Genomic DNA, 12,852 nt, shown 5'->3' with positions numbered 1-12,852 from the left:
AAGTGCAATGATTAATGGCTGTACTGAGCGGAAACTCATTGCAGAGTCGACAAAAACAGCGGAGGCTAATGTGCATGACGAGAAGGAGCCACACTCATCGAGCGAAAGCAGAGGCAAAGGGTGCCAACAAGGAAGAAAACTGCAGATTAAAACATAAACAAAATATACGTTGAGACCACCATAACATCTTTACAGACACCGCGATGAAGATTGCCTTGATATTTCCTGTTCACTTCGGCATCCATTCAAAATTTCTTCTCAAGGACATTAGCCTGTGCTGAATGATGCCCGCTCTATGTCGCCCATGTCGAACCACGCAGGCATGTAACGGGAAAACAAGGTAACCGATGGTCTCCGGAGACAAGGCACCAGATTTGAAGAGAAAGCGAGCATATCAGCAAGATTCAGGACGTCTGGTGGGCGGATGAGGTTCAATAGTTTGCGGAGACAAGGTGGCCGCAGGTAGCACAGGACAGGAAAGTAAAACGGAGCAGCACTTGGCTCTACTTTTCGTGCAGTCTTTGTTTAACATGAAAACTACGGCTAACAAAGTATAGGATCTAAGACCAACCTTTCATAACGGCACGTGGGCTGCTCCCCCTGATATCAAAATTCTCCATTTATTTCAATTGTAGCGCATGACAGTGGCAAGAGCAGCTATGACGTCTCTTTCTCTTTGTCCGAATATGCACTACACAGCTATTTTGCTCACGTTATTCACGCATTATTCCTAATCAAGTGAAATACTTGGTTTCATATTTATTCCTTCCTTCCTTAATTTTTTTCGCCACCCTAGACACTTTGGGGAGAATGCAACCACGAAAAAAGAACCGACCCTCAGTCGGGTAAAAGGCAAAACAGGGTTCATTCTATATGCCCCAAGAGTGCCACATAGCATGCAAAACTCAGCGAAATTAGGATTTTTAAGATTAATTTCGCGCCGGGATTTCGTTCTTTTTGTGAACGGATGCTGTCTTGAAACGAAAAGCAATAATATGCATCATTCATTGCATGGTTTATTTTTTCATGAGAACGCACTGTGCCCTACGTTTTAAATTTGTAGGTCAAACAGAAAACCGAGGCACTCGCGGAGCTCCAAATGGAGGACTATTTGGGATCGGTAATGCCAGGTGGGAAGGAAGTTAGAACTACCTGAAGATTCTTTGGTCAACTTTTTTTTTTGCTAGCAGTAGTTTGTAACTCAATCGGTGTTGGCGGAAAGTAACTGATGAAAAGAATGTGGACCGAAAGTTTCTCTCGCGGCGACACTGACAAGTTTTTATGCTTCCGATGTTTACACACTAAAGTGGCTGTGTCATGACGTGGTGACATAGCTGTGTTAGGGTCACGTCCCCGGCATGAAAACATTTCCAGACTCAGTTCATAGCACTACAATTGAAAACATTAAAACGTCCTTACTGATTATAGAGAAGAAATTGCGTTGGTACTTTCCCACAGACAATTACCTCAGCTATGCTTACTGTGTAGACAGCCATTCTCTTATGCCGCTTTCTAGCCAGCCGCTAATATATGCACCTAATTCACTGCTGACCCATTTGGAGACAACAGTGGTATCAAAACTCGTAATCGTAATCAGTACCATCATGAAGACGATTGAACTTTCACAGTGAATTTATGTAGGTTTCATAATCAGAGCGACCCAGAAAAGCAAAAAAGAAGCTGTAAGGCACACTTAAGCTCGGCCTTAAAGGTATGATGCGATGACGTTTACGGGGCTCATACATTCAGAACTGGTCAGGTTTCTCTCTACATTAATAGATGGCTGGAAGTGCTCACACCACTTCTGGCGCAGTGGTGCAGCAGTGCAGCGGTTAAACAACGCGTCACCGGCCCAGCAAGCGGCTGTTTAAAACAGCCACCGATGGGGCTTGCGACAATGAAACCTCTTGCGACCATTCATTAACTTAAATGTATCCTGCAAAGGTGGGCAGTTTGTTTACAAGGTGGGCAGGCTGCCACCTGCCACGAAGTGCAGGTTGTGGTGACATGGCTGAATACTAGCGCTGACTTTTAGTCGTAAACTGGAACGGTGACTACAAGGAACCTTCAAATTACGGAGGCCAGCGTCAGAGTTACCAATATCATATGTGCTTAAATATGCATATAAGTCTGTATATATAAGCATATAACTATTTCTTAATTGCGCTGAGCATGTGCGCGAACCTGTTTTCGCTTTCCTTTGGCTGGCGCGACTTATGTTCCAGATTTCCAGTTTGACTGGCCTGCCATTGCTATTAGCGAAGGGAAACCCTTTGCTTTCGTACCCCCCGTCCTCCTTTCGCCCTTTCGCTCCCTGGCATTTCGTTTGGCCTCAATTCTAAGTTATGTTCTAGTTTATTGATCTCAGCCCAACTAGTCATACCATGACACCTGTAGCAGCTCCCCACGTATGGACACACACAGCCCTTCAAGGTTGTGTTCGCTCTCTTCCATCCTCCCCACCATCATGATTCTATCTATTGAACTGGCATATTTCTTTCCAAACTTTTGAAGGTCAACTGGGTAACCCTGTTTAAGAGCCATCAGCTGGACAAGGTTCCTGACAAAATAAATTCACATGCAATAATTCCTTGCCCAGCAGTTGATCCCGCACTTCCTTAAAATTTTCCACGGGCTGAAAAGCGCGTTCCAAAAATTTTATCTCTAATACACATTAAACAATCATCTTCATTACACACTTTCAGAAAATCACTGTTTATTTTCCAGTTTGAATTATTTTTTTTTTGTCCTTTTGGCTGTGCGATGCTGCTTATGCATGTGTAAGTGTTCATCGACAGGAGCTTTCAGCTTCTTGCATTATATCTTGTGTATTACAGCCCAAATGTTGAATAAAAAGAAAGAGATGGTGCTCTTAGCTCCCCTTCCCCCCTTTTTAAGCTTTATGGCTTTTGCCTCTGCATTTCACCGCTGTGAAAGAGAACAGGCATGCGAGACTAACCACCAACGAACAAAGTTCTTGTGCCAAAGCGACTCAGGCTATGAGGGACGCCGTAGTGAAGGGCTTCGGGAATTTCGACCCCCTGGTGTTCTTTAACGTGCACCTTCATCGCACAGTACACGAGCCTCTAGAATTCAGACATCGGCTGCAAGGAACTCTCCTCTGTGGGATTCCTGCGTACGCTTCCCAGGCGTCCCTCCAGCCATGCATCAAAGATGTGCATGACATTGCGTCAGTACAAGTGGGGTAGCAAAGGCTTGTGTCACGTAAAAAGTACCACTGCACAGACGTGTACAAAGAGCTCAGTTTGAAGTGACCGCCGCCAGGACAGCAGGCTTCGCGAAGCCCACTGTTTGCTGTTCGCTGAGACCTCTACTAGCAGGCAGCCGAGACAAAGCTCAAATTTCACAGCTGTCCCTTCACGCGCTGCGTCAGAATAACTGCACGGTATGAGTGCACTACACATCAACTGGCATTCAAAACTTATGCTACATAAACTGACGTGAAGCTCCACTGTAAATGCACACTTAAGACCATGGCAGTGCAAAATTCGGATGGTGCCAAGGTGCCCAATTCCCTACCGATTTGCAGTGGGGTGCATGGTGTGCTGTTAAACGAAGACAGCTCAGATGCCGCAGCAGTAGTAGCGGAGAATACGCGTCGAATGCAGGATGTGCGGGATTCGATATCCAGTGCCGTCTGGTACCCATCGGGGGATTCAATGGGTACAAGCTTTCGCCTAGCCGGGAGCCCGGCTTCTTTAGGGTGAAATGCTTGAGTAATGTGTCTTCGACCCTGCATTAAGACTACGAAAACCCCTTGTGCCATGGTGCTCTTTGGCCCCAGATGCCCTTGAGCCATAAAAATACACAATCATCACGAAGTCAGCTGAGAAGCTTTCTTTATGAAAGCGATAACTACTGTGCTACAAGAACTGACGGCATCGTGATACACGAAGCGCTTTTTCTAGCTTCAGATCAGACTTCCGCGAGTTGCAAGTTGTTCAGTCAGGAACGATTTTAGCGCAGAGACATGCATTATAATTTTGGAGCGCGAGATTTTCGCGGACTTTATTTAGAGTCCGCGCCTCGCGCGACAAATTTCGTGCCTAAATTGCAGGGCTAATGGATACAGGTTACTGCACGTCCAAGCTATCCTGCATAACGCCACTCAAGTCTTTGGTACACCGCATGAATGGCCGCGTAAAGAGCATAGGTAGGATGATGCGTATTCCTTGCTAAGCAGACTAGCTGAGTAAATATCTCAACATGATGGTTTTGATGGGGTACACAAGGCTTGAAGGAGCAATTCGTGGGTATGCAGTTTTGCTGCAGTTGCAGCGAGTGCTCCAGGTGTGCAAGTACAAAGTTTCCCATCGTCAGCGGTATCAATGCAATGAAGCATGCAGGTCAGTTATGTGCGTAATGTTATGCTATGCGTCTGGTGTTAGTTCACACTGGAGAATCTCCCTTGCCCCTTCAAAATACCTGATCACTGAGCGGGGAGCAACCACGTGATGACTGCACTCCACCCGTTGAGGCAGGATTCAAATTCCTTCCATACCGATGTCTGTTCCCGGTTATAAGTAGGAAAATAAAAAATAAAAAGGGCACAGTGTTAGGAAGCTCGAGCATAGAAAAGTCTTCTTAAAATCTTTTCGAGGTCATACACATACCTGCTACATCAAGGAATGTCCGAGCCTGACAGGAGACGGCAGCGGTTGCCTGCAGTTGGAAATATAAAATCACCACCAATGCCGATCATGACGTCACTGCAAAGAAATCTTATTATAGGGAGGGCTACGTACTCAGCGTTTTCGGTTTCTGCATACTCAGCGTTTTCGGTTTCTGCATACGTGTCTATCAAGTGTGAAAGCAGTAATCCTCTTAAACAGAAAGATCAAATGGTGTACGGCGTGCAGCCTGAGAGGGTGTCACGAACGGAAATGAAAGGCGCATAACTGGCTTCCTGAGTCAGTGGACACCTCAATCGCGCTTTCCGCTACAGATGTGCGCTGCTTGCCTTGGCGTTGACAACGTTCCAGAAAGAAATCCGGCACTGAAGGAATTGACCACCAACGTTCATTGGCGCTGACCTTTTAAACTCTATTGATTATAAGGAAAGGAAAGGCGCATAAGTGGCTGGCTGCCTGGGTAAGTTTACACCTAAATCATGCTCTGGGGTATGTGGCGGTTGTCCGCAGCGGAAAACTGTGCTTTCGCACAATATTTAATAATCATAATAATGATTGTTTTTTAGGGGGAATACAAATAGCGCAATATCTGTGTCATATATCGTTGGACACCTGAACGGCGCCGTCAAGGAAGGAACAGAGGAGGGAGTGAAAGAAGAAAGGAAGGAAAAGGTGCCGTAGTGGAGGGCTCCGGAATAATTTCGACCAACTGGGGACCTTTAACATGCACTGACATCGCACAGCACATGGGCGCCTTAGCGTTTTTCCTCCATAAAAACGGAACCGCCGCGGTCGGGTTCGAACCCGGGAACTCCTGATCAGTAGCCGAGCGCCTTAACCACTCAGCCATCGCGGCGGTTGCACAATATTTCGCGCTCAGCAATGCTAAAAAAATTGAAATTCAAAATTAGTTTTTGTGGAAAGGAAATGGCGCAGTATCTGTCTCACAACTCGGTGGTCACCTTAACCGCGCCATAAGGGAAACGATAAAGGAGGGAGTGAAAGAAAAAAGGAAGAAAGAGGTGCCGTAGTCGAGGGCTCCTGAATAATTTCCACCACCTAGGGATCTTTAACGTACTCTGATATGGCACAGCACACGGGTTCTCTTGCATTTCGCCTCCAGCGAAACACTGCCGCCGCGGTCGCATTCGAACACGAGTACTCCGGATCAGTAGCCGAGAATTGCCTGTACCGAGGATTAAAGAATTACCTGATACCTGATTTAATATCTGCTGCTGGTCCTTGCACCCAAGATATTATTTCTGGAATATGATGGAGTGCTAGACGCACTCTGGCACGGGTCGGCCCGGTATTGCACTGCCTCCGGGATCTGCCCGGGGCCTACGCGTACCTATTAGCGCGCGGTGTCTTTTCTTTCTATCTTTCCTCTCCTATCCCTTAACTCTCCTACTTTCAGCACGCGGCAGCGAGCGTGGCTCGGGTTGAGCCAGTAGGCAGGCCCGTGCACTTTCCTTTTTATCTTCCTGTCAGCAGCAGTACAGTAAAGCCGAGCGCCCTAAGCTCTGCAATGCTAAACCGGAAAGTTTTTTGCACATTACCTCTGTGGGAACGCGGTCGCCACCACTGAAATTCAGTTTTGCGTCCTCGCGCTCAGCAGCCAAATGCAGTAACCACTGAGTTAACATGGCACATGGCATACATTTCTGACATACAAATCCTCTCGAAGGATGAGGTATTTCCATATCCAGTATTTGTATATAATTTTGCTTATAGGTTATGAAGGGAGGGGGGGGGGGGTAACATCTCAAAGGCACTAAGGCTATGAGGGACGACGTAGCGAAGGACTCTGGAAATTTCGACCATGTGGAGTTCTTTAATGTGCACTAACATCGCACGATACACGGGCCTCTAGACTTTCGCCTCCATCGAAATTTGGGCGCCACGGCCGGAATCGAACCCGCTCAAAACGAGCACAAACAAACGCTGACAACTTCTTTCGCAAGAGTTCGTGTTATTCCATTATGATTAACGCACTCCCTGAGGCGCCCTTGCATGGAAAAAAAATTTCCTGGTGGTTTAAAATTGCTGAGCACGGTGTTTTGCACGTGGGCACCACCGCCACGTATCTCAAAGCGTGATTGAGGTGTCCACTGAACAAGGAATCCAGTTATGAAAGTTAAACTAACCCCACTGAATCTAATGAACGCCGGCGCCCTATTGAAAAAAATTAGCTGTGGTTGAAGTACTGCTAAACCTGGCTAGAGAGCAAAAGCTGTTCTTAATCAGACCACTAGACGCGGCTTGGCGTCTTTAACGTTGAGTGCGTTCACTGGATAGGCAGCGTGTCCACCCTGCCACCCTGGAAGGTGGCAGTTAAAGGTTGATCGCGAAAGGTTGGTCACACAATGAAGGCTACGGCGTAAAGCTGCAGTGCCGCGTGTCTGCCACAACATTGTCAGGGCTAATGCATGGAGCCCACATCTCCCTCTCACCCCTGCCACATACCTAAAAGCGCGATTGAGGCATCCACTGTCCCAGGGAGTCAGTTATGCGCCTTGAAAATGATAATTGGCTTTGGGGGAAAACCCGCCGCGGTGGCTCAGTGGTTAGGGCGCTCGACTACTGATCCGGAATTCCCAGGTTCAAACCCGACTGTGGCGGCTACGTTTTTATGGAGGAAGAACGCTAAGGCGCCCGTGTGCTGTACAATGTCAGTGCACGTTAAGGATCCTCAGGTGGTCGAAATTATTCCGGAGCCCTCCCTCTACTACGGCACCTCTTCCTTTCTTCTTTCACTCCCTCCTTTATCCCTTCTCTTAGGGCGCCGTTCAGGTGTCCAACAATATACGAGACAGATAGTGTGCCATTTTCTTTCCGCAAAAAACCAATTATTTTTATTAATATTATTGGGGAAAGGAAATGGCACAGCACCTGTCACATATCGGCGGGCACGTGAACCGCGCCGAAAGGGAAGCCTTGTCAACACCAACGGCAATAAACACAATGGACGCCGACAGTTCTTCAGTGCCGCGTTTCTGCTACAACCTTGTGAATACCAACGCCTGCAGCGCGCATCTGTCACTACCGCCATGTGGGTTACTGCGCAACTTAGGTGCCGATTATCCCAGGGGGCCATTTACCTGCCTTTTCTTTGCTTTCGAAGAAAATTGAAGATCAGTTTTGAAAATCGATTTTTGGGAAAATAAATGACCGTGACTGTCTCACAAACTTTGATGGACACCCAAACCACGTCGAAAGGAAGGGATAAACATGGTTGGACTCAAGGTCGTTCAAGTTCGATCTCTAGCCCATGCGACGACCGCTTTACTTAGCGTAGTAAAGCTTTTCGCATAAAAAATGGTTTTTGAGGAATGACGCAGTGTGTCCTATCATGGTGGACAACCGAACAGCGCCGTAAGGCAAGGGAGGAAGGTGGGGGTGAAAAAAGGAGCCGCCGGACTGGAAGGCTGCGGGAAAAAGCAAGACTGACACCGCACACGGGCGCATTCACGTTTTGTCTGAAGCGCGGATGCCGAGGCCGAGCGCCCAACCACTGAGGCACCGTGGTGAGTGTTCCACTGCCTGCCGCGTTTCTGCCACAACGTTGTCAATGCATGCAGCGCACGTCACGTACAGTACCTCAAAGCGCTGTTGAGGGGTCCACTGATCCAGGAAGCCAGTTATCTGCCTTCCCCCAAAATCAAATAAGTCTACAGCATTGTCAACACCAACGCCACTATAGCCGGCGGCCTATGGCTCTGCAATGTTTCTGCCACAACGTTATCAACGCCAACGCATGCAGCGCACATGTCTGTCACCACCGCCACGTACCTAAAGCACGATTGTGGTGTCCACTGTCCCAGGGAGATAGTTATGAGCATTTCGTTTCCTGAAAAGAAGGCTCTTATGGAGGCTCTTATGCTTATGGAGCAGGTTTTTATGTAGGCAAAGCGCTAAGGCGCCCGTGTGCTGTGCGATGTCAGTGCACGTTAAAGCTCCCCAGGTGGTCGAAATTATTCTGGAGCCCTCCACTACGGCACCACTTTCATGCTTTCTTCTTTCACTCCCTCCTTTATCCCTTCTCTTACGGCGCGTTTCAGGGTTCCAACGATATATGAGACAGATACTGCGCCATTCCCTTTCCCCAAACACCGATTATTATTATTATTAAATAAAATCTCGCATAAGCTTGCAGGTCGGCGGCGGTGGGACGCAGACGGAGACGGGGGAGCCCACTTCCACTGCAACTGAGCGGCGGAGTCGTGTCGGGGTGCGCGTCTCGTGGGTTCTTCGAGACGCCGAATTTGCTGTTGTTGCAGCGGAAACGAACGCTTCTCTATGTGCCCGAAATGTCGAGTTTCTGAGAAAACGCTTCCTAATCTATATTCGACGCGGTCCACAAGGTGTCAATACGGAAACGCGAGGGAGAAAACTTGCGGCGGACGGAGCTTTTCAGGGAATGCGATTTCGGGCTTAACGAACAAGTTCGCACAAAGCCCTATGCACGCGTGCTGCATGCAGTGTAAAGCTGTCCAGATGAACGCTGTCGCAGTATTAATAATAAGGCCCACGGCTACTGCGCGCCGAGACCGCAACGACAAGCTGCATTTGTCCCTTCGTTGCGTTCTTCGCGCATCGTACGGCTTTTGCCAGCGCTCACCGCCACCAAAGCTTGCTGTACTGTACGTACACGCGCGCGTTGTCATGGCACGCCATCCTCACCCACCGGCTCTCGGCCGGACTCGAGCGACTGCGACGACTCGACGGCCGTCAAAGGTGGACACCAGGGTTGAATTTAGGAGGCGCACAAATTTGACCATTTCCGAGAACGCTTCCCATAGTGCAATACATTCGTGCAGACGGCCTACAAAGTACCCAATGAGAGAAATGAGCGGGCCCATGCACTCAACCCGTCACACAGCTCCATTAAAGGCGCGCACGTACCTGTATAGTTGGGGTGGATGCTCTTGTTCTATTCTTGCTTCGTCTTGGTTTTGCTCTTGGCCCTCCATTCGTTCCGCCAAAATGAAGGCGCGCGAGGAGCAAACTGCAGGACTGCACAACCCCTCCCTTCGCCGGAGTTACTCCTTCTCCGGAGGTCTCCTCCGGATCTCACTGCCAATGTTGCCTGCACTCCGCGTTGACCTCCTGCATGTTGTCAAACAAACGAGGTGGCGCTGCAGCTGCTAGCGGGCTCGTGGTAGGGAAAAGGCAAGGGAGTGGCGTCGCGGAGAGGCGTTGATCGCGGGTTTCAAGGCTTGTAGGCGCTTTTGCAGTTTCTGCGAGTCACAGCAATGGTTCATGCTTTCAACTCAGTAATTTCTCGAAGTACATGAGCTCGCGTTGGCCACGTGCGGCGTATTGAGAAAGAGTTATCATAATTATTATTGCGTTATTTTCATTGCGCAAAAGCAGGAGGAAAGTTACATACAGCGATGTGTTACCCAACAATTAGCGCATTCTTGGTACGTAGAATAATATGTGTCATGTCAGTGCTTCAAGTAGCTTCTGCGGTTTCAAAACGAAATGCAAAGGCACCCGTGTGCTGTGCGATGCCAGTGCATGTTAAAGACCCCAGGTAGACGAAATTATTCAGAAGGCCTCCACTAAGGCACCTCTTTCTTCCTTTCTTCTTTCACTCCCTCCTTCATCCCTTCCCTTACGGCGCAGTTCAGGTGTCCGCCGAGATGTGAGAGAGATACTGCGCCATTTCATTTCCCCCAAAACCAATTTTCGTTTTAATTTTTATGAAAGCACAAGAAGCAGCTATTACAGGTAGATGGCTTCCTATGCACTGTCTGCACAGCCCCTTCCGAGGCCTAGTTAGAGAAAAGAATTGACAGACACCGCAAAAAGTCTGGCCAGCCCATAAAATCATTTTGCCATATCCTTTTAATCATTTTTCTCACGCAACTAAATTCGTTGTTTATTAACTCAGCCCCACCACAGTCAATTCACATTACAGCAAAAATATTTCTGAGCCACAGGAAATATTTCTGACCCACACTCCCTCCTTTATCCCTTCCCTTACGGCGTGGTTCAGGCGTCCAACGATATATGAGACAGATACTGCGCCATTTACTTTACTCAAAACCAATTATCATTGTTATTATTAGAACGCTGTCAACGCCAAAGCCAATGAACGAAATGAACGCCGGCGGCCATTCGCTCCGCTGCCGCGTTTCTGCCAGAGCTTTGTCAACGCCAACGCATGCAGAGCATATACCTGTCACGACTGCCATTTACAAAGCAAAGCGCGATTCAACTGGGCACTGAAACAGAAGCCGCAATTTACATGAATACGAGACAAGTCAGCTCCACCCCACTTTTTGAGGAAAGCGCAAAAACGTCGAACAAACTAGAGGACGAGCCACTTATCTCCTTCTCAAAACTTGCCCTTTCCCTCAAAAAGTGGACAGGAGTCGACTTCTGTCGCATTCATGTAACTTCAGCTATGGAGGCAGTTATCCGCGCTTCTTTTCGTGACTCTCTCAGAGGCTTCACACAGGTGTACAAGGCTAATAGTGATTTCGCAATAAAAATCTCGTCGCAGCAAGTTAAAAAGTTCATTGAGTGTTAGCTGTTAGCTGCAATAAGCGTCAAAAAGAACAGCAGTCGAAAAACGCGGACGATAGAGGAAAAACGCGAACGCTGCCTAATAACAAAGTTTTCAGTGAGCGTTTGTTTCTTAGTTTTCTACGATCCACTAGCAACGTTAGCTTAACACAACGCACGGCAGCAACAAACGTGTACAGTAAAACGCACAATACACTCCACAGAAAAATTAGCAGTACGTGTCGGCACGAAAAAAGAAAGGCACGTGCCTATAGACTTCCGCCAAACAGGCCAATATCGCTGCCAGGTTGAGTTCAGACAAATTATCGTGAAATACGCTTGTCGTGCCGCTGACGGGGCCTGAAATTAACAGGAACACGCCGCGTACGCGTGGTGAAAGTGAAGGGTGCTTCGAGGGTAAGAGCGAGTCTGCCGTGATATCATGGACCACAGAACAATGCCTGCCGGGACAGAAAACCGGAAAGAAGAGAAAAACTTCCGACCTTCTTAAACACATTCATAAAGAACGCGCACACCAAAATATTTCGAAACCCCTCAAATTTGAAAGCAGGCCTACGCCTGAAAAAGATATTAAGCCGGATTTAAGGAGATTAGTGCGTTGGTTTGGATAAATTAGTCGGATTTAGTGGGTGGATTAACGTAATTAGTGGTTTATGCTTTATGGCGTCCCAAGGAGACTCAGGCTATTAAGGGACGCCTTAGAAATTTCAACTACGGCTCCGGAAATTTCAAACACGAGGGGTTCTTACTGGAAATTCGTAGTAGATTAGGGTGGAAAAGTGGATAGAGTTAGTAGAATCCTATATGAGAATACATCAAAAGCAACTCGATCATTCTAGTCCTCAGATTTTTCATATTTGCCGGCACGAACAGCTCGCGGGCGATTCATGCGTTCCGCCGCCTTCAGAACGCGGCCTCCGTGGCCAGGATTGAAAACCCTGATCCTCCGGATCACTAGCCGAGCTCCGTGATCACTGACCCCTCACGACAGGTAAAGCTACGCTTTGGATCAAGTGTAAAATCATGCTGCACAACGGAGCACACGCGCCTAAGTAATAGTCGCCCGCCTATGCTAAGTCCGACGGCTAGCCATCATTTCCGCTTAACACAAATAGCTTCCAATTTTACCTGCCGCTAGTCTCAGAGGTGCCCCAGTGCAGCTTAAGAATGTGCAAAAATGACGGCCTCGTGACACATATGCTCCGGGACGCCAGGCTAGAAAGGCAGCGACGCACGGCGAACGCAGCAGCCAACCTTGTCGACCCACTCTAGAACGCATCGCTCTGTCCAGCGAATCAACAGAAAAAAAAACACTTTCAACGGCGACCTGAAGCCCCTTTAACCGAGACATAGTCATGGCGGGGTTTTTTTTTTTATGGCTTATGCCTTATGGAGGGTTTAACGTCCCAAAGCGCCACAGGCTACGAGGGACGCCGTAGTGAAGGGCTCAGGAAATTTCGACGACCTTGGGTTCTTTAACGTGCACTGACATCGCACAGTACACGGGGCTCTACAATTCCGCCTCCATCGAAATTCGACCACCGTTTTTTTACACCTTCCGACTATCATTATGGGCACATATACAAACACTGTCTTCATGACTAGATATGATCGTTTAGAATCATTTGTCGTTCTCACCTTTCGTGATGCTTTGTCGCAGGGG

This window comes from Amblyomma americanum, chromosome 8 (assembly GCF_052857255.1).
Source record: "Amblyomma americanum isolate KBUSLIRL-KWMA chromosome 8, ASM5285725v1, whole genome shotgun sequence".
Lineage (NCBI taxonomy): Eukaryota > Metazoa > Arthropoda > Arachnida > Ixodida > Ixodidae > Amblyomma > Amblyomma americanum.
This window is presented reverse-complemented; position numbering follows the sequence as displayed.